This window comes from Solanum verrucosum, unplaced genomic scaffold, assembly GCF_900185275.1.
Source record: "Solanum verrucosum unplaced genomic scaffold, falcon-dt-bn FXZP01000084.1, whole genome shotgun sequence".
In the NCBI taxonomy this organism is placed as follows: Eukaryota; Viridiplantae; Streptophyta; class Magnoliopsida; order Solanales; family Solanaceae; genus Solanum; species Solanum verrucosum.
In genome coordinates this window covers 2,138,924-2,162,795 of record NW_026019846.1, presented here as the reverse complement: position 1 = coordinate 2,162,795, position 23,872 = coordinate 2,138,924, and the positions used below count along the sequence as shown (strand labels likewise).

The 23,872-nt window shown below is 31.4% G+C and overlaps 1 protein-coding gene and 1 pseudogene across 4 annotated transcripts in view; both read right to left on the bottom strand.

Moving 5' to 3' along the window:
- Window positions 1–23,872, bottom strand: part of LOC125816838 (chromatin remodeling protein EBS-like) — a 950,056-nt gene that overhangs the window by 15,391 nt on the left and 910,793 nt on the right. The gene's annotated exons all lie outside the window — the stretch shown is intronic.
- On the bottom strand, window positions 1,668–7,778 carry LOC125816786 (sister chromatid cohesion protein PDS5 homolog C-like; annotated as a pseudogene).

The window sequence follows — 23,872 nt, the reverse complement described above, 5'->3', positions numbered from 1 at the left end:
ATCCTTGCATACACACAGATTTGACAGCATGTTTTTAAACAGTTTGTTTCTTTATATTGCACTTGCTTTAAATTGCTTTATATTGAAATAAGTTCAGTCGTATTTAGTTGAGTATTCAAAGTTGAGTATCCAGAGTCGAATATCATATCTTTGAGTCAAATATCATATCCTTGAGTTGAGTATCTAATCTCGGAGTTGAGTATCTTATCCTTGAGTACTTCTGAGTTGAGCAAGTTTGAGTAGTTTTGAGTACCCTTGAGTATTCCTTGAGTTGAGTAAGTTTGAGAAGAGGTAAGTATGTTTCATTTCTATCAAGTTTCAAGCTTATGTTTATGTTTTAGAATTCCTCTTACATGCTCGTACATTTCACGTACTGAGCCATTTGGCCTGCATCTTCTCATGATGCAGACACATGTATTCAGGGTCATCAACAGGAGCTTCGTTGATTCATCCGAGAGTTCGAGTTAGCTATGGTGAGCCTCCTTGCTTTCGGAGGATTTCATTTACCTTTCAGTTATATCAGTTGTTAGGATGTCATGGGTCTTGTCCCGACTTCCATCTTTATCAGTTAGAGGCTTCATAGATAATCAGTATAGTTGAGAAGTTTGTATCATTTATTTTATTAAATGTTTTAAAGACTAAAGTTGCCTTTTTATGGCGAGTAGTATATAGTTTATTATACAGAGTTTTCTTTGGACTTAAAGTTTGTATTTAAGTTTTATGAACTTTTATTTCAGTTTTTAAGCTTTGTATGCTTGAATCAGTTTTCCGCTTGTAGTCAGCCAGGATGATGGTTCGCTTGGGGACCAGCAATGGTCTTCGAGTGCCGGCCACGTCCAGGGTGTAGGCTCGGGTCGTGACATATTTAGTAGCTATAAATAGAGGGGTTTCCTCACACTTTTAAACTGCAATTTCTTTAAGTTCTCTGTTCTTCTTCATCTTAAAAAATCTCAAGTGTTATTTGCAAAAATTGATCAAGTTCGAAATTCAATGAAATTCGAGGTACCTCATAAGAAAGAGTTGGTGAAAAAATTGTAGCAAAACATTCATCAATTCACACATATTTTTTCTTACCATTTTCATGAGTTAACAGTGACGAAAAGTTATGGGAGAGACAATAATATTAAACATATATGAAAAAAGGCATATGATTTGGGTAAGATATTTCTTCTTTATTTTTTTTTATTTTTTATTCTTTTCCCTCAAATGAAGGAGTTTCTTCCTAATTTTGCTAAAATAATGGTTATCAACGTAGTCATTGAATTATTAGTTTTGATGTTAAATTTACTATTTCAAAAATAGATTTTCACTTTTACTTATAATATGATAACATAGCCATGATAATAATTATTTTTTAATAGATATGTATGTAAATTAACGGAGAAAGTAAAGTGTTGGTGGGAAGAGATTTAAATCAAATAGAACAATAGAGTGAATATAGCATGAACATATATTTTCGTCTTCCTTCTTCATTGGCTATGTATTGTTCCATATAATTTTTTTAATTTTTTTTAATGTTTACAAAAAGAGTTAAATTTACCATCATGTACAAAAAAAAAATTCAATCATGAGCAATTTTGCCAGCTTCATGATGAACATTCACAAATTTTAAAATGTCTTGATATAAACAAGTCATGTCAAGATAACCGTCTTAGTGTTTAGAAAAATTAGTAGAGCGATAAAACAGTTGCGGGCTATAAAAGCTCACTCAACCTACTCAGCCAATATTGTTCTTGATCCTTCGCCTCCTTGATGTTGTTGAACTTTTTCACCCAGCATTACAAATGATTTGACAGACCTTTGCACCTCTCATGCTCGTCTTTAGGCCTCTTGTCACACCCCTTTTCGCATACTGTGAATAGGATTTTTCCAATTTAAGTGACGGTATTGATTAAGAGATTATTTTTATTGTTTTTAGAGTCGTCACTTGGAATCGAGTTATGGTGTTTCAAGTCACCTTTTCTTTTTAATCCCTAATCAAAAGGAAATGACTCTTTATTTAGTCTGTGAAAATAAAAGTTCAGGTAAGGAATTCTGTTGACCGAGGGGAAGGTATTAGGCATCCCTCGAGTCTCATGGTTTTAGCACGATTGATTTTATTAACTTATACTTGACTTAAATTATTATTATTATTTGGATATATTGTGTTATAGGCAATGGTTTTCTCATATTTTTTATTGTTGAATTTTAATAATCATTAAATCAGATGCATAACTGCATTCTCGATTTTGACATACAATTACTTAGAAGCATAACTGCTTTCTTCTCTTAATCATGTCACCTTAATATTTTTAGTCTAAAATTTCAATTTACATTAAATCAAAATTAACATGATTATAATCATTTGGTTAAGGTGCATCACTGCATCCAACCCCTTTTTTAAGTGTCTCAAAAAGATGTGAAATCACATTCTTTACTGAAACCTTATTGTTATTTATTGGTGTTTTTAAAAAAAAATAAAAAAATGTATACTTAAATTTATATTTATTGGTCAAAGATGCAGTAATCAATTTAAAAGCTATAAGTTTTAGGTTTAAGCCAAAGATAATCTATGACTGTCAGAACAGAACTACATTAGTTTCTAAGTAGCATTTTTTTAATCAAAAGTTGAAGGCCCAATTTTAACAAAGACAAATATTATAGCATATTCTCTCAATCATAAAGAAGTTCATCTATTGAATTACGCGAATAATTTGATTCTGACACCATTAAGTATTAAACACCAATTAACACGAAAATAAAATACGATTTAATATCTATTCGTATTAAATATGCGACACCCCATTTGTTTCCCTCAATAAATTATTTATTCATTGGAATCAGACTTTCAGTAAAAAAATAATTAAAGTTAACATATGTCTCAGAAAGTAATTCATATGCCATCAATTATATAAAAATGTTTATAATAGAATATTCTTGAATAACTTATGGTTTATCATAAACACAACGTTCTCTTTTTTAATCACTGTCAAAATTAGTCCAAATCCCTAGAAAAAAATATTTACAACCCAAGATGCGTCATTCCGACTTCTATTAACAAATTATAATCATAATCATGAAAATAAATAAAAAATTAATGATAATAACATAAATTAATGGCTAAATAAATAAGTGAATTCAAAATTAGATAAGAATAAAGAAATCAACACATTATTTTAATCGGAGATTAAATATATAAATGACCATATAATAACAATAGCAATCACTACTTCGTCTTGATTGATTAATGACTCAATAAACTAAACTTATATAAACATAACATACCAATAAAAACTAATAAAAAAACGAACCTTCAAAGGTATGCAAACTAGCCGCTGTAAACAAAAATCTCAATCCCAACTTCCTGCTCAATTGAATTAATTTTTTTACTCTTGCTCTGACTTTTTTCTCTCTGCCTCTATTCTATTGTTTTCTACTGTACGTTGCTTTTTATAATCTTTTTGGTGTGAGTCTGGTGCTAATAAAAAGGAATGTGAGGAAGTGGGGAATATAATTTAGTTGAAGATTTTATGGCTATTTGGTTCAGAGTTTTGAGGAGTAGAATTTTTTTTTAAAAAAAAAATGTGTGGATGGGGAGTATAAAATATTTTAAGGGTATTTGGTTGATAATTTTTAGGAGCAGAAAAATAGAAAAGAAAAGAAAAGAAATAATAAAAAAAAAGAGAAAATAAACGGGGAGAAGATTTATAGGAGGAATAAGTTAGTGGAATTTGAGGGTAATTAGGATTAAGAGTGAAGTAATTTGATTTTTTTAGGACTCTTTTTTTCTTCTTTTTCATAACATATAATTTTATTCTTTAGACTAGGTAAAAGTTTAAATATTAATTAAAATAAATACTACTCCCTCCGTCCCATTTTATGTGAGGTACTTTGACTCGGCACGGAGTTTAAGAAAGAAAGGAAGACTTTTAAAACTTGTGATCCAAAATGAATGATATAAATTTGTGTGGCTGTAAATCATTTTATTAATGGTAAAATAGAAATTTTATAGTCAAATTGTTACTAAATATAGAAATGTGTCATTCTTTTTGGGACTGATTAAAAAGGAAAGTAAGTCACATAAATTGGGACAGAGGGAGTAATAACTAATAAATACATTAAATGCACAAACTTCTTTTATTAAAAATCTAAATGTAAAGAAAGCATATAATTTGTTATAATTTTCACATCTTTTTATTCATTTATTTGAAATATGTATACCTACTAAAATAATAATATTTAAATTTTAAAAGGGTGTAAAATTTTGAGTGCGGTCCAAAATAATGTGTCTTCACCTCTCGCAAGCGCCTTTTAGCCTTTTTGAGTCGTTTCTCTGCTGCTAAGACGTCCTTGTTCCTTTCTACCAAATCCTTTTTAGTTGCTTTAGAGACGAGCTTGGTAGTCTCTCTTAACGCCATTAGTAAGGAAGACTTTTTCTCCATATCCTCTTCTTCAGTGATCTCATCCAAATACTGTTGCAGCCAAGCTACATCAAGCTTGGCATCCACAGAGACTACATATCTCATAGCTTTAATGGAAGAAATACCAACATCACCGGTTTTCAGGCGCCTGATAACATCACTAATAACATCAAGCAGGGAAGCTCTGGCAGCCAATGATTTACATTGACAGTTGACTGTAATGTCACCATACTTGGCAAAAATGGTAGCAAGTATAGGAGCACTGCTCACTTTTACTTTATATCCACACACATCCACCAGCTCATTAGACACATCACCATCTTCAGGCGACACCTTTATAATTGTTGTTAAACTCCTTGGATTTTCGTCTACTCTAGATTCTGAACCTTCAACCTCGATCCCTTTATTTTGGTGCACTCCAAAAGGAGTTGAATTATGCTGCATGGTCATTTTTGGAGTCATCGGATCATCAGTTACTTTCCCACTATATAACTTTGTTTTGCTGCATGCGTTCTTCTTGCTTTTCAACATTCAAAATCTTATTGTTTTCCTTGTATGGCTCTATGAATCAATAATGCAACCAAGGCACATGTCAGACAAATCACTAGGACCAGGAGCAATATCGTGTATAGGATTTGATGCATTGTCAACTAGTTCCCAGCGTTCCTTTGTAAAATTAAGCATTTCTTGATCTCCATCTCCATAAATCACTGTGTGCTTCTTCTTTGAATGGTCAAAATCAGTGACAAGTCCTTCATAGAACATTTGATCAAGTGGCCACCAAACCCTTACTCTGCAGCCAACGAGCTCCTTGCCATGTTCTCTGACAACCTTATCTGCAAAATCCTCTTCTTGTGATGGCGGGTTCTTCCTTTTATGTTTTTCTTTAGAGCTTTTGGGGAAGTTGCTTTGCTTGATGATTGAGACAGAACCCAATGCCTCTTCTTGTGATGACAAGTTCTTCCTTTTACGCTGTTCTTTAGAGGTTTTGGGGGAGGTTCTTTCTTTGGCGTTTGAGACAAAACCTAATGCCTTTTCTTGTGATGGCAAGTTCTTCTTTTTATGTTGTTCTTTAGAGGTTTTGGGGGAGGTTCTTTCTTTGGTGTTTGAGACGAAACCTAATGACTTTTCTTGTGATGGTGAATTCTTCCTTTCCCATTGATCCTTAGAGGTTTTCGCAAAGTTGCTTTCTTTGGTTATTGAGAAGACAAAGCCCAATGCCTCAGCTCATGATTTATCAACGGATAACCTCCGTCTTTTATCACGATATCTGGCTGGTATATTTTTCTTGTCGTTTTTTTCATGTTTCTCTTCTAATGCCTCCACAATAGCAAATTCTTCTGAAGCAACCAATGTAGGTTGTGAGACTTTCTTCTTGGTTATAGCTCCTGGTGCATCTCTTGCTGAAATTGATTTTTCATTTTTCTCCTTTTGGTGTCTCTTTATACAAGTCATTATTGGAGTCTTCTCCTCACTATACAATCCTTTGGAGATTGCACATTTAAGTGAACAACTACTTCTCTTTTTAGTATCTTTTCACAACCCTTTAAGAGAATACGGGATTTTGACCTCCTTTCTCCACCTACCCAAGCATGATCGTATCCTTCCTCTGGTTTGTTCAAAAAATTAGGCTTCCAACCTCTTTTCTTTGAAGTTTGTGTAGCTTCTGGATCTACTACTTTTTTGGCTGCTGCATTTACATTTTCATATTGCGAGGTGGTCCTTGAATCGGTACTTTTTTGCTGCTTCATTGCATCTCTATGTTCTGATTCCTTTAAAATTGTATCCGTCTCTAGAATGACATCATTGTCTTTATGCTTGGGATCATCTTTCCCTAGTAAAATAGGTGCTTGATCTAAGAACGGAACAACTATGTCAGGTGCAATATGTGGTGCAAGCTCTTCGGGAGTATTTTCCACCGTAGTTTTACTTTCAAGTGCCTCAATCCAAATCAATTCAACAACTTCCGAGTAGTTGTTAATGGAAATGCTGAGGGACCTCACTGTTTTTGGAAGATATGGATGAAGTTTGACAGAACTTTCTTGAAGAACTCTCTTTCCTAGCACATAGAACCGAGGTAAAACATATAGCTGGGCATTCGGTAATTCGGTTTGATTTTTTTTTTTTCGATTCTTGTAACAAGTGTACCGAACTGAAATAATTCGGTTCGGTTTATGTTATTTCTGTTCGGTTTTTGTTAGTTCGGTTCAATAAAAACAAAAAATAATCAAAATATTGTTGTTGGTCGCCGGTCGAATGTTGTTGCTGGTCGTTGATTTTTGTTAGTTCGGTTCGATGAAAACAAAAAATAATCAAAATATTGCTGCTAGTCGCCGGTCGGGTGTTGCTGCTGGTTGCCGGTCGGGTGCTGCTGCTGGTCGTTGGTCAGGTGCTTCTGATCGTGGCGGTTGGCCAGTTGCTGCCTTAATGTTGCTGGTCATCGGCATCGGGAAGTGGGAAGTGGAAAGTGTCGTAGGAAAAGTGACGTGCGGCGCTAAGAAGTGGGAGAAGTTTGAAAAAATTGAAAACTGAAAAGAGAAAATTGAAATTTGACTCAAATTATTAAGAACTGACCTAATTTTGTTTATTATTTAATATTAATATATATTATAATATAATATATTTCGATTAAACCAGAATACCAAAAACTACAAAACCCACATACTGAAAATCGAACCGAAATATCAAAAATACGAAAATATATACTGAAAACCGAATTGAAAACCAAAATACCAAAACCAAAATATCAAAAAAATTCGGTTCGGTTCGATATTTCAGTATTTATTCCCATCCCTTCTAAAACATTTTGGTTTTCCTTCTTAACACTACTTATGAGGATGTTCAGAAGCTGCATTAGAATTTCTTCACTCTCGTTTATTATAATGTTCATTATTTCCTCGATGTCCATGAATATTTGATCAAGGTGGTCCAGCCTTATACTATTCAGAAAATGTTGAAACATCTGAATAATCAACACATCTAACTCGAGATTCCACATCAACACACACGTTCGGTACTTTGCAAGATCTTCAATAATAGAGACAACCTTTGAATAACAGTGACCATCCAAGCAAGACAATTTACCAAATGCCAACACTGCAAGCTCAAAAAAGTCAATAAGTCTGCTATCATCATATGGTTGATCTGGAGCGGTAATTCTCATGATCTCACTAATGCAAGATGCAACTGACACCTTCACATCTATGTCAGGATGTCGTAGAAGTCCATCTGCAACTAGAGCCTCCATTGCAGGCCGGAAAGCATCTTGTGCTGATGCAGGGGGAACTTGCTTCACCATTGACAAAAGATGCTCTAAATTATCAAGTTTCTCCAGAAGCTCTTCTTTAGAAGAAGAAGTAGGTTGCTGAAGCGGCTCATTCCCAGCTTCAAGAAGTCTTTTGTTGTGTTCTTCCTCTTCATCTGAAACAAAGAAGAAAAGAAGAAAATATTACAAGATACGCTCCTTACTAGGTATATAAAAATAAATAAGAAAATAGTGATTGATCATAAATGATCATTAATCAAATTAATGATTCTATATATTATACTTTAAATTTTATTCATCTATTAATTTTTATTATTGAAAAATTTAAATATTTTATATCATGATACAACTTTTGTAAGATACTAGATATTTTCATTAGACAACAACTATATGATATGTATGCGGCATAAAAAAGGAGAAGACTACAATTCCACAAAGATAAGGTAGAAACTTAATGAAATGAAATATTTTTCACCATAGGTGATGTTATTCATATATTTAAATTAACTTATTCTACTGAAGTATATATAACCATCATTCATGATAACAATCAAGTACATTTTTTTGGTAAAATTACCTATTTTTGATAGTCTTACTCAAATATTAATTGAGTAATAATATTTTATAAAAAATATGTTACATATAAAGATAAAATATTGAAATACTTATGGTAATCCTTATTAGTGTCATGCACATACTAAATTTCAAGTATGAATATTTAAGACAAAATTTCTACTTAAATGGTGTACATCATTTATGTTCATAACCTCAAGAGGAAAGGCTATTGGTGACTTTTATGAATAGATAATTTTTTTTTCCATTTTGTTGGTTAGATTTGTTTACAAAATTGAATGAAGTGAGAAATAAAATTATTAAAACAATGTCACTTTCTCCCATATTTAAACTTTGAATGTATTTTAAAATGTTTTAATGATATCTGGTCATTTTGATCTCAAAATACAAGTACTCTATGACAATATGTATTAATAATTTAAAAACACTTGGCCTATGTTTGTTCAATTATAATTATTTGCTAAAAAGCTTTAATTTAGTAATATTAATTCTATTTTACAACATCATATACTACATATATGATACACACGTGCAACACACGTGCCGTAAAATTAGTATAAAGTAAATGTGCCATTAACTTTTAGTCTAAGTTGATCTTCTGAATTTTTACAACTCAACATTACACATGCTAATTTTTCTTGCCGTTTACAAGCTCATCCAATGAAGAAAGTGTAACAATTCTCATGGTCGTTTTGAGTTTTCAGCATGTTTCTCCATTTTGTTTTTTTTTCTATAGATTATGTATAACATTTATGACCTACGGAGATAGGTGACTTGATTCTCGAGGTGATCAGATGAATATTGAGTGAGTTTTTTCAGTTTTGAAAGTTGGAAGTTTGATCACAGTCAACATTTCTGGTTAAATATGAAACCAAGTTAAAAATCATCTGGGGCTTGAGTAACTAGCACAATAAGAGTGACTCCCGTACCTGCTATCCCACTCAAAAAGTCCAACACATGTTGGACAACCTTAGAAGTCAAAGGGTGAAAGCCTGCACCTCCAATCTGTGTGGCTATCTTGGGTTTATCACCCTCCTTATACTCTACCTTCACATCCTCCTCTACACGATCCTGGGGTGGAGGAGGGGCCGTCGATCTTGGCCTAGTCGCTACTTGAGCTCCACCCAGGGTGGGTTTCTCTTCCTTTGCCCCTGCCCCTTCCTCTATCTATGCCCCTTCCTTGCCCTTACACTATCGGTTTCGTAGCTAGAGTAGGTACCCTCACTTTACGTCTCGTGTCAACCATCTGTGAACAAAGAATTAAGGAAGTAAGATACCAATAAGAATCATGCTATATAACAAAGAAAGAAAATAAGGGATGATTTTCTAAAGTCGTGTAGCCTCTTGAGCAAAAATACACACGTTTCCTAAAGACCTGTTTTGGTACGACAAGATCATTAAACCTCAGACTCTGATACCAACTTTTTCACTACCTAATCCATCATGAGTGGCACCCACACAAAAACTCAGGTGGGAAAACAAATTACCAACCAACCCGTGATTAACCAGACAATAAAAATAACAGAAACAATAGAAATCTAGTGTCATAACTAAAAATCGTTATCCTAACAGATTTGCGGAAAATACTTCCCTAGAACATAATGTCTTGTACTAAAACTCTACATAGTCTAGAATATAGAGATGCAACCCTAAAGTTAAGAACTAACGAGTGTAAGTCTTAACAATGGACTAGTGGAAAAAGAGGAATCCATAGCAGCTCGGAAGAAACAACTCACCTTAGATTCAGAGAACGCTGGGGTTACAACGGTCACGAAGCATCAGCCATAATATGTCATGTACTTAACAAAAGAAGATCAAGTGCAATATCAGTACAAAAAAATCATAGTATACTAGTTGGATCATTGACCAGCTCTAGTTATACAAAATATGAACAAGTTATCATAACTAAGTAAAACCAGACAATATACAATTATAACCACAATTAGAAACATAACTCAAACTCCAATCCTCATCTTGACTTAACATTCACAGTAAACATGATCAACAACATTATAACAAGTCAATCTGGTTCACTAATGGAACCAACTCACAAAAAATCACATGTACCAGGAGTGATACTCAAGCTAACCATTAGTATGTACCAAGCGTGGTACCCGAGCCAACCATTAGTATGTATTAGGCATGGTACCTTTGCCAATCAAACAACACAATACTCAACAAACAAACCTCTAAACACAAAGTAAAATAAGAAAGAATACTGTTACTCCTATCACACCCAACCGAACCTCCACAAACTACAACTTGTACTATCAGTTCAACACAATTCACGTAGCACATAGTTCAATAACAACACTTCAATAATACAGATCATCAACATCAACATCAATTCATCAATCATAATGTCACCCAAGGAGTACTCACAAGTTCACAAATGGTAAGAAATATGCAGTGAAATGCAATGCAAGGTAATGTGACACATGCATGTCCTAATGATACACATCCGCTGAGACTTAGATCGGAACCCATGGGATGCACACAATCCATGTATCCACCAAAGCCATTTTTCTTTCAGCATCGCCATGACCATTTTCCTTCGGCATAATTATCACAATAGACATCATCACGGTGTTTCAAAACCAATGCGAATAGACATGTTCACATAATAATGATAAGATGACACCTTCCATGTCAATTCACAATTCATAACAACCCAATCATAATATATAATCAATTACGCATCAATATTACCACTCCAATAATTCACGACATTATGCGCATCAAATTATCATCATGTTGCCTTTTTCATTATACTCTTTTTATCATTAAGATCATACAAGGTGAACAATTCACCCATCACCAATTAAATATTACTCCCCAACACATAAAACAAGGAATACAAGATTAACAAAGATCTAGAAGTCTACTTGCCTCAATTTAATCAAACAATCTCTTCGTAACTTGAGTCTTCCCTCTTTGTTAGATCTCCGAATCAACACAAGCTATTCAAATAAGAAATCACAATAAGAATTCGGAGCTATCAACACCCATATCAATATTTTGGAAAATGAGGTCAAAATGACCCAAAAATCCAATTTCAAAAATGAAGGATAAATCTGAAAATTAGTATAAAATAGTGTTACCCAAAATATTTGGAACTATCGGTGAAAACTATTTAGAAAATGAAGCTCAAATGTACCTTAAATCGCCATTTTATCAAAACCTTATGCCTTTCCAAAAACCTTTATAGTTTGAATCAAACCCCATGCTTAATCATCAAAGTCATGAAATAATTAATGGGTAAAAGAGGTAAGGAGTTATAAATTGTTACCCAATTGAAGAAACTCGAAAATCCCTTTTCAAATCGCCTAAATCGAGCTGCTAGGGTTCAACAATAGGAGAAATGGGAAGACATACCGTTCAAGCAATTATTGCTCTTCGCTATCGTGACCTAAGACCTCATGATCGCGATGAGTAAACAAGTCAACTTATTAAAGTTGACCATCACGACTGGGACTCATGCGATCGCGATGACCAACACACTGACCCTACGTGATCACAACTACACTTCACGCGATCGTGATTGGTACACAATCACCCTTACACGATCACAAGAGAAGGACTTGCAGTCGCAATGAACAACACACCAGGTACTAGAAAGCATAAACCAGTAATTTACACAAGGTATAAAAGTTTCTGAATGGACCCTCGAGATTCGATTGGAACCCTGAGTACACAAACTAGATATGCTACCCAACTAAGCTTAACGTTTCCTACTCAATGAAACTATGGAAACACAAATTCGAGGTCTCCTTGACCCGAAACCCGTGAAAGTTGCAATAAACTAACATAATGCCTAAAAAGACCAAACTAAGCTTGAGACCTATGAAAATCAACAAAGACCTCTCCTATGCCTAAAATAATTCCCCGAACCCAACCAAATAGTTGGAAATCCGATCTGAGCATCCGAACTCCGAATGTTGACTAAAGTCAACTCAAAGGCTAAAATTTCATAAACTTACAACTTAAGACCTCAAATCCATAGAACAACTCTGAATCTGAAACCGACAACTCTCATAGACCATATTCTATATTCCGAAGCTGATGGAACTGACAAAATTTCATTGTGAGACTCAAAAATCCGATTGACACCAAGAACCTCTTTTTAACAACTTAAGCCTTCCAAAGCTCAAAACTTCCAAAAAATACAATCTTTTACTCAAAATTCAAAACCAACTTCACAAACTGATCAGAAATGACTGAGGGCAACTATCGGGAGGGGTAAATCGATAATTTAAAAAAAATTGACATTCTGGTTCAGTACACTCCTATCTAATATCATGTCCTCGATGATTAAATTGAAACTGCGCCAAAACAGAATAAGAATATCTTATAGAATTTCTCGAACATCTTCTATTGATTTTGTTCATTAGAATTGATCATATATTTTATTAGTCTTAATGATATCATTTCATAATAATTAAATTTGTCTGTTAAATTTTCCAATTTAAATCAGGCCAATTGATCAAATTCTTTTATGTCATTCTTTATTTTTAAAACTTATATTGCAGATGATTAGGAACTCAGTGTTTTGCGCGCTCTCTCTCTATATATTATCTTTGGACAGTGGAAAAATGAGAAAAAGTTCTTTTTAAAATGTTAGGTTTTCCTTAAGACAATTTTTTTTGGTTAGATTTCAGCTCATAATTTTATATTAGAAGAACTTATTAAATCTTTGAGGATACATCGCTAACAATGAAATATTTTGTGATAACATTCCTAAATTCGCGCAAATTAAGACTGTCAATAGTTCGAGATTGAAACTAATAATTTGTGCCTAGTTCAAAGGTGTTTACAATATTTCTCTCAAATATCTTTAAGAACAATATCATAAACACGCCTCAAACTTCCAAAATTTTCCCTAATTTCCAATATGGCAATATTTTACAACTAAATTTTTCCTTAAAGACTCAATCATATTCAGATAGGACTATAAATCTGGCCCATCTAAATAAGATATCTTCCTAGGTATTACATCATATTTGGGGATTGTCTTATTTCCTTGAATAAAAAAAGCAGCCAACAATATCTTTATCATCTGTTGACACTAGTAGTTATGTTCCACAATCTGTGCCAGTCTATCATTACAACCAGATGACAATCCAATATACATAATTGGCTGATATTTTTGTAGAACATCTCACTACTGTAGCACATGGTTGACTTTTATACAAGTCGACTTTTGATTCAAATTTGCCTTTTAACTTAGCTCTAGTTGTCATCTATACCCTTCAACTTTGAATGTGCACAATTAGATTTTTAAACTTGTATAAAATTGAATAAGTAGACTCACATGTTCCACATGACATAATACATGTAGGACGCCATATAGGATACGAATTTTCACGTTGGACGTATGTATTTATTTGTTCAACTTTATACAAATTTAAGTGTCAAGTTATGCATACGCAAAGTCGAAGCATAGATGTCAGTTGAGACCATGTTATATAAAGAACACGTTTATATATTATACCTTTCGGTTTTCCCTCCAACTTGTGGGGAGGTGTTGGAGATAAGGCCCAATCTACACAATTGGCCCAATCGCCTAACTTTTTTTAGGAGAAACTACGTAATTAGACATACTCCACAACCATATATACTATTATTACCTTTACTTTCAAAATATTACATATCTCGCCACTAATTAAGAGTTTTCTACCATCTATTGAGGAGGATACATGTATTTTATTACCAAATACACTAAAATACAGAAAGAGGCGAGCGAGATAGGAAGGAAGGCGAGCGAGATTTATTATATATCACAAATACATGTGAATCACACTAGATACATGTATCTATATGTATCAGGCGCGATTCACATGTATCTGAGATATCAAATACATGGGAGAATGGCGAGCGAGATAGGAGGGAGGTGAACGAGATTTGTTATGTATCACAGATACATGCATATCCACTTGAATACATTGTATCTATAATAAATTACACATAATTCTGATCTCATGAATCCTGAGATACATGGGGTCAGTATGGTAAGATTTGTATTTGGACGCACATAAATCTGGTAAGATTCTTAATATTGCAAACTAGAGTGTATATAATTAATTAGTTCGTTTGAGCAACTTTCACATATAAGAAACATAAAAATCATATTTGTATGTTATAACTATAGTTTGCATAATTGCGCTCCATATCAAATTTTATGTTTGCTATGGAGCTTTTGATTTGTTTAATTCGCTACAAACATCCAATTTTATACAAATTGTTCAGTTTTGTATAAATTCATTTATGCATTGTAATCTGTATAATAAGATTTGTATTTGTATAATTATAAGTGTATAGGATGAAAATTTATGTATTTGTATTTGTATATACATTTTTCTCTCGCTTTATACAAACACAAACACATTTTATACCGAAATGTATAAAATGACTATTTGTATAACGAAAATAGCTAATTGTATACCGAATCAGATGGAAAAAAAAGGAAATGTTTGCTGCAAATTACAATTAAAATAAACTATGACTATAACATTTAATTTGAATTAATAGTTTGCTATTTCATACATTTTTTTTTTTTTTACGTGATGGAGGCCCAATACGGTGATCCAGCCTAGTTAGCAATTAGTGCAGTTAGTTTAGTCATTTTACATACAAGAAGTAAGAGGTTATAAGTAAACTCCACTAAAAATGCAACATGACAAGTTGTGAATAAGCCAGCTAATGTTCATTCATTAATTATTATTTTTATGAATGAAAAATGACTATTCTTAATAAGTGCTAGGTGGTTGTATGTTATTATGGGTATTTACACTCCTTATTTAAATTTTGGGTCCATCCTGCTGTACACTTCTCTAAATAAATATCATTCATATGTCTCCAAACTTATTAGGGGAGACAACAAAGATAGCCCAGATGCCAACCCACCACCATTAAATTTTTGAATTTATTTTCTTTAAAAAATGAAAACTATTTCATCACTCTTGAAAATGCTTCAAGTGAAAAACACAGTGATAGAAAATAAAGTAATATAAAATAAAATTAATTAAAATCAGTTGTCCTATCACTACAAGAAAATAAGAAATTATCGACATACAATATTTCGTAGCTAAACAACAAAAATCCCATTTAGCTACAGATTAGTGATGATTATAACAAAATTCAATTAGCTAGAAGTTTTGTAGCGACGAATTAGCAATAAACTTTGTAGCTAATTTCATATATATAAATTTTGTATATATATATATATGTGTGTGTGTGTGTGTGTGTGTGATGGATCTTTTATATCCAAGATGATTCTTCTTACACTTCTTTTTTGGTTAACCATTGTACCAATGAACAATTTAAACTAACATGTTTTCATGCACTTCTTTTTCTATTTGTTTCCCCACATTTGTTTTTTGGGGTGGGAGAGAGTTTTTAGTAAAGATAAAATGAACTAGAAAACAAGAGAAACATATATAATTGAGTGAATACATTTCATGAAAAAATAATTCAAGATTATAAATTAAAATGAAACTATTACTTATCAAGTCATTATGAACTAGCTAACCATAGGTACAAATTACAAAAGCCAAACATTAAACTAACACTAATAATAAAATTATTAGAAGCTAAGAGAGAAGTAATTAGTACTAAACTTTGTATGTTTTGTTACAAAATTCCTAATGGTGATTGAAAATTTACTTCCAATTAATTTTGAAATAAATTTTGAATCACCAAAAGTGAAATTATAACTTGATAGACATACTAGGGAAAACTTACTTAATTACTCCTACCTATCTCTTCTTGTTATGCAATGGATTAGATCCAGTAGGGACTCTCCTATTCTCAAATTTGAATGAAGTAGGAAGAGGTTGAACTATCACACTCACTTTTCGTGGCGACGGGCCGGAAAATTGTGCTGGCTGTAGATGGATGACATGAACTCTTGGAGAAGCAAAGAGGACAATGAAGAAGAAGAAATGGAAGAGACTTATCATGGTTGCTTGAAGATTTTTTTAAATTTTTATTTTTTGTTGAAGGTAGAAATGAAGAAGGTGGTTCATTTATATATGGACATATATAGTTGGTCCATACATTTGTGTTTGAAATGATGAATATACTCGTACACTCAAAAATTCTTTCTCTTAATAATCAATTTCTTCATTTATTCTACTTAGACATTATTGTAGTTTTCACACGTTGGCATAATGTTTTGTTTTTTTTTTTATTTCTTTTTTGGTAGAGAGGGGATAAAGAACTACTTTAGTTTTTTTTTTAAAAAGTTAAATGAATAAAAACATAATACATAAATATGTCTTTTAATTTGCTCTCAACTGATAATTATGTCGTCCAACTTTGGATGTGTATAAGTAAGCACTTAAACTTGTATAAAGTTGGACAAATAGACACATTGTCTTACGTGTGTGTTTGTTTATTCAATTTTATACAAGTTTAAGTGTTTACTTGTGCACACCCAAAATTGAAGGACATAAATGTTAGTTAAAATCAAGTTAAAGAATATATTTATGTATTGTGGAAAAAAAAAGGGGGTGGGGGGGTGGGGGAGAGAGCTATTCATTAATTTGTCACCCAAAAAAAAAAAGGTTTTCTCACAAGATTCATTTTGGACAAATGGTAGTCCCCAATTTAAATTTAGGTCTCGTTTCAAATGTAAACAATAAAGTAATTAATTTACGACAAATATAGTCAAGTCTTATTCACATAAATAGTTAAAAGTTATAGGAAGTATAGATTGACCATACAATATGAAAAGTATACACTGACTATATAAACTTACATATACATTAGCTATACACTAACTATACATTATGATACACTCAAAAAAAAGTTGAATATAACTTAACTATACATAAAGTATACACTGACTATACAATCTCGATCAATTAAAATTATTTTTAAATAGTCCTAAATTTTAAATATGAAATTGTCACGACCCAGACCGTCGTGATTGGCACCTACACTAACTCTCCGGTGGGAGAACCACTACTACAACCCAAACCAAGCAACTAAACCAAAACTAAGACATTTAAGTTACAGAAGCAAGTTAAATACTAAGGAAATAAATAGAGTTCACATAAACTCTAACAAAAGTCTAACAATAATAACTACCATTACGGAAGTAATGCGTAGAACCTGAAAGTCAATGTACCAAAACATCTAAAGTTCAACAAGTCTAAACAAGAAGGGATGCAACCCCAATCTAATAAACTAATCAACTAACTAGAACATAGTCTAAGTTCGAAAATGGTGGACATAGACGAAAGAGAACCCATGGCAGCTCGGAAGAATTGGCTCACCCTTGAATTCTAATGATCATTGATCTCCTAAGCGAGGTCTGTCAGTAGCCACTTGAAGATGCCATGTACTCAACAAAAATAAGAGCAAGTGCAGTATCAGTACACAACCACAGTGTATTGGTAGGATCACGCGGCTATCCCATTAAATTTAACATACGTAAGTCAAACAACAATATAATCACATGCATATATCGAACATATACAAAATCATCAACATTTACGAACAACAAACAACTTCACATGTCTCAAAATACACAATTATGACAAGTCATTGGTCCTCACATGGAACCCAAACCCAAACAGTTAGCATACCGAAATGTGGCACCTGATCCAATGATTATGCTGGAACGTGGCAACCGATCCATTCAACACATCACAATCACAAGTATATTCTCAAGATCATAAAATTAAGTCATGATTTCATGGTAACCATCATTCATCTACCTCATTTACAACAAGTGTGATCAATAATGCAACATTCATATACATACATGTATCATAATGAAGCAAGAACAAACATACATCACACAATCATAGAATCACAACCATCACCTACCTCGAAACAAGCTTAAGGATTCATTTCTCTTGTTTTTGGTCTACAAACAATCATAATAACACGGGAATCAACAAACAATCGCTAATTACCCGAAATTATAACAATTCTATGAACCCTAGATCAAACTCATGATCCCAATTAGGACTGTTTCCACCATAAAATCTATATCAAAACCCCTCCCCATCAATATTAACCCATTCTATTACGTTCTATGGATCGAAAAATGGATTTGGGGAGTGAAAAGCTTACCTTTAGCCTCAAGAATGGTGAAAAACGAGTAGGAGTCGCGGAAGTCGTTCCTTAGCTCAAAAAGTCAAAACGTGCATAATGAGGTTGCTTAGGGGTTTATTAACGACTTTAATTCGCGTCGGACCCGTCACAGCGGCCACCACTCCGCCACAGCGGTAAAAATCCCCGCCAAAGCGGCCAAAACAAAACAAAGAGCTAATTTAAGAATTTCAAAATTCCCATTTCACAACATATCTCTAACCCACAACGCTCAGTAAATACCCTTTACGCTAAGATCGATTCCGGGAGTTCTACTTGTCCAAATTCAATTTCGTAAAGTCGTACGGATTCCTTAACGAGTTATCTAACTACTCATGAAATCAAAAACATAATTTATTCACCCGATTTACCTACACCTCAATGACTCCGATTTTGTCCAAAACTGAACAAGATTGGAAAAATCCAAAATACTACAAAAAAGTTTTCCGACCCTAAATTTTCTCCGTTGACTTTTTTATAACGATGGGAATAGGTCGTTACAGAAATTATCTCAATATTTTGAATCTTTTGATATATAATTCACTTGAAACGATTCTCGTTTGCGGTGCATTTAATTTTATAGAAGAAGAAGACGACGAAGAAGAAGGGATGAAGAGGCAGAAGATTATGATGAAGAAGGAAGTATGAGGAGAAGAAAAATAAAACGACGAAGAAGACGCAAAGTCTTTTTTTTTTTTTTTTTTGAAAAAATTAGGGATAAGGTACAAGTATCCTCTAGACTATGACCAAAATTCTAGAAAGACACCTAAACTTAACAAAGGTCCTATTACCCCCTTGAACTGATTTTTTTCGTATTTTTGTGCACCTTATGTGGCACCTTCAACCACCCAAGTTAACTATGTTTTGTGCACACACACCTATCATGTGTGTATATATATATTTTTTATTATTTTTTGATTTTTTTAATAATAAAATATTTTTATTTTTCTTTATCTTGTATTTAGATTTAGTTAGTACACATATGTTTTTTTGTCTTGTATCTAAATTTTTTTTTACCTTCATTCATTGGTATTTATATTTTATTTTTCTATTGATTTTTTTTCCTTTTGATTTGATTTCAAATTAAATTTCAAATATCTTGCATTTAAAATAAGTTAATTTCGAGTGGAGATCAAAATAAGTGAATAAAATAAAATAAAACATAAAAAATTAAAACGTTAAAATTAAAGGACACTTTTTATTTTATTTTTTTTAAAAATACTCATAATTTTTTAAAAATAATTAAAAGTGAAAAGATAAGAAATTAAAAAGAAAAAAAATAAAAAGTTAAAATGAGAAAGAACTTAAAATAAATATTTTACACAGAAAGAAATGAAAAAAGTCATTAAATATACGTAAGTTTTAATATCAATAAATATGTGTACTAACTAATTATAAAGTTACCAATTAAAAAATGACATGTGTCCAATTTATTCACTCATCATTTACCTTCAAGAGAGCGTGCACACTCTTTATGCCAACATTTTTTCCATTTTAAATTAGTTTAGGGGAGTAATAAGACTCTAACTAAGTTTAGATGTATCTCTAAGATTTCGATCATAGTCTAGGAGGTACTTGTGACTTGTTCAAAAAAAATTGGATTGAATAGATATTTAATGTAAATTAAATAAATTGGGCCAAAAATGCTAAGTAAGCCTTATGAGCTGACCAAAAAAAAAAACCCTTATGTGCTGACATTTTGCATGGTTTAAGAAATTACAAAGTAAAAGGTGTAAATTAAATAAATAACTTATTTAAGAGTGAATATTATTAATTCTAGAGAAAAGACATAAAGTCACTATTGAAGTTGTCTCAAATTTTTAAAAAGACATCTTAACTTTGTAACTGTCCTATTACCCCACTAAATATTTTGAACATATATTATTATATCATTGTTCGATCAGCCCCAGATTTTAAGAAGTAAGCGTGTTCACACACCAATAATTACATGACACGTGTTAATTTAATTAAAAATGTAATTTTTTTCATTTTAAGTTTTTTCTTTATTTCTCTTCTCTCTCTTACTTTTTGACTTATTTTGATTTTAATTTTATCTTAAATTTCACTTTATCTTCCACCTCCCACTTTCAAGTGATTCATCCCTCCATTTACTTTCTTTTTCTTCACCTCCCACCCGCACCCCACCCCCACGTCAAGTTGAACCCCACTCCCATTTTTTTGCTTTTCTTTTTCTTCTTCTTCTCCGGTCAAATTCTTTATAAAATTCATACTATTTTTTAGACTTTATTGAATTATTGATAACAAAATTAATGATTTTTCTAAGAAAATTTAAATATTTGAAGGTATCATCAACTACTCCATTTCATATAACTTCAAAATTAGAAATGATAATTCAAAATTAGAAATGATAATTTTAAAAGAATCAATGAATTTCCCGAAAATTGAAAGAACTTACTTGAAATCGGATAAAAAAAATTATATGATACCTTCCTAATCATCTTGAAAATCAAATTGTTCGAAATGTAAGAAAATATTTAGATAAAGCTTTAAAATTAAAGAGAGTAAAACTAATAGTAGTAAAATAAGGAAGGTGAAGTTGTGGTAAAAATTGTGACATTGAAAGTTAGAAGCTTCAATGGAGATGACAATGAATTTTTAAAGAAGAAAAAAGAAAGAAAGAGAAAAAATAAAAAAAGGAAAAAAAGTTAAAATAATAAGAAAAATAAGAAATATATTTTATAATAAAATATTTGTAAAAATAAAATTATATTAGTTATTTTAGGTTGCTCACTCTCTTTTTGAGAGAGTGCTCACCACTCTCTATGTCAGGTGGACAAAAAATGATATAATAATATATGTTCAAAATTTTTTAGTGGTGTAATAGGACAGTTGCAAAGTTAAGGTGTCTTTTTGAAAATTCGGGATAACTTCTAACTTTATGTCTTTTCTCTTAGTTCTAACATGACTTTTTAGTTTTCAATATATAACATTAGATTTCTAACAATATTTAACAAATAATAAATTAATTTTAAAAATTGAAAATAGATTAAAACAATTTTTAATCAACTAATTAGCAATATCTTTTCCTTAATTATAATGTTCTATAACTAGTAGAATATCAATACCGTAATTTTCTCCCAATTAGTTGGTCATTATTTTGGTTGTTATCCATCTCCTAATTAGTAGTATCAATCTCCTATTTTAGTTCTTTCATTCTCCTTCTTTCTAGCTGCCAGTTATTTTTAAAATTTATTAGGTAATAGTGTATAATCAATATTAATTCAACATGGAGGTAGATAAGATTCTACGTGTAATTTTCTACTGCTTTGAAAATTATTTTTGTTGATATCATTTTTTTGGTATGTTTTATTTGAAAATTGTTTTTTTTTAATAATTAAAATAAGCATTTTTTATTTTTGGAATTTGTTTGTTTTTGAAATATGTATTTTTTAAAATTCTTTTTTAGATGAATAGTTTTTTTTGTATGAATTTGCATGAAGTGGATAAGGAATTTCTGTTCGAAAATACTACATCATTTACTATTAGCATCTTATATATATAAATTTCATAGATCAAAAATCTAAAAAAGATCGTTAAAATAAATCAACTTTACTAGTTTGTATATAATCTTCATATTTAAAGGAATAAATATACCTTGTTACATATTAATTCACACGATAATTTCAAAAAAAAGTATCATATATTGTATGTAATGAAGTATATTTTGATTTTTATGATTAATTGAAATCAGTTTATATACTAATTTGATACATTAAATATCAATATTTTTTGGTCCCTCAATGCATGTAGTTTTTATTTGATGTCAGTTTTGATATTGGGTTGACTTCAATTTAGATTACAGGTCATTTAAAGTGTCAAATACGTATAAAGTGTTCATTTAGTGTGTGTATTGATATTGAATCTTCTACGAATTTTATTTTATTTTGTGGAAATTGATATGTAAAATGGTATACCCATTTCGTTTACTATGAAAATTGTATACAATCAAGTATCTTATGATAATAATACACAATTTCCTAACTTGGTGAACTAAACAAAGTATGCTGCTCTTTACTAATGGATACCATTTTTATTCACTTTTCAAACAATAATAAAAGATATAATAATTCATGGGGTATCGAATTTCATACCTATTTCATACAGTAAAATATTTATATACTAATTTACATAATTTTTTTATACACTAACACTTATAAAAGATATAATAATTTACAAATTTGTTGGACAAAATTCATACTTATTTTATATAGTAAAATATTTATGTATACTAAACTAAACTTACTAATTGATATCAATATGTTTACACTTTTAAACATCAATAAAAAGTATAGTCCACAAATTTGTTGAGATATCAAATTTCATACAATAAAATTTTCATACATACTAAACTAAACTTTTAAATTTTTATACATGCTGTAAAAATTTCTTTATGAACCAAGAAAGATGAACAAATATTGTTGAGTGTGGGTGATATGTGTTTTCTTTGAAAAATAGTAGAAAGATAGTGAAGAATTGATAATGATGTGGAGAGAGAAAATTTACTGTTGGTTAAGAGGGAGAAACGTGTTTAAGATAAAAAAAAATCCCTTAATTGTAGTAATTGATTAGTAAATCCATTTTCTCTTTCTTAATAATTATGCTGACACTTAATAAATTAAAATATGTTATAAACATATTTGTATTATAGTTATTTGGAGTTTGTTAAGAGAAAAGTTAGGAATTCTAAGAGACCAAGTCAGTTTTTCCCTATAAATAAAGGAGTTTTTCTTGTAAATCAGATCTGTGGATCCCTAAATATCATTTCAGAAAGAATTAAGAAGTCTTCTCTCTTCTCCATACTTTGTTCTTCTTATTCTATAATTTCATAACATGCTATCAATACGAATCTCTAACCAATTGAGTTTTGGGCAATTGATATGTTCGTGTAGCATATGGCAAAGCTGCAAGCTTTAGATATCAGGTAAGTATTATACTAATTATTAGTATAAGAAAAGGGTATGTGAAATTCTATTCACTTTTGATTTAAAAATCAAATCACTACTAGTAGAGGTGAGCATTTTAAGTCTATCTTAACAACGTGGGTTTTCAACATATGTTATTGTGTTTTGACCTTTTGGGTGTATATACAAATTACCTATAACATGTGTATTGCTATTTACATATCTACTGAAAAACTAATTATTTTATTGGAAAGTCCAACATATTGCTAATGCTAATGGATTACTATTTGTATATTATTATATTTGTAACATCTCGCAATTTGAAATAAATAGAAAGAAGCTAATAATTGGAAATAGTCATTTTTGGAAAGAAGGAAAAAATCTGGAAATTTGTTTAAGTTAGGAAAAGTGAGTTTTTGGTCAATTTCAAACGACCATAACTCCTAGCTCAGGATGAGTACTTAGGTGTACTTCCAGAGATGGTTGAAAAGCTCTTGGAATAATCTTTCCAACTCCGCTGAGTTTGCGCGATTCCGAGTTCGTATGAATGAGTTATGCCATTTGGAAGTTGGCCTGTTCAAATAAGAAAATGTCCAATCAGGATTTTTAAA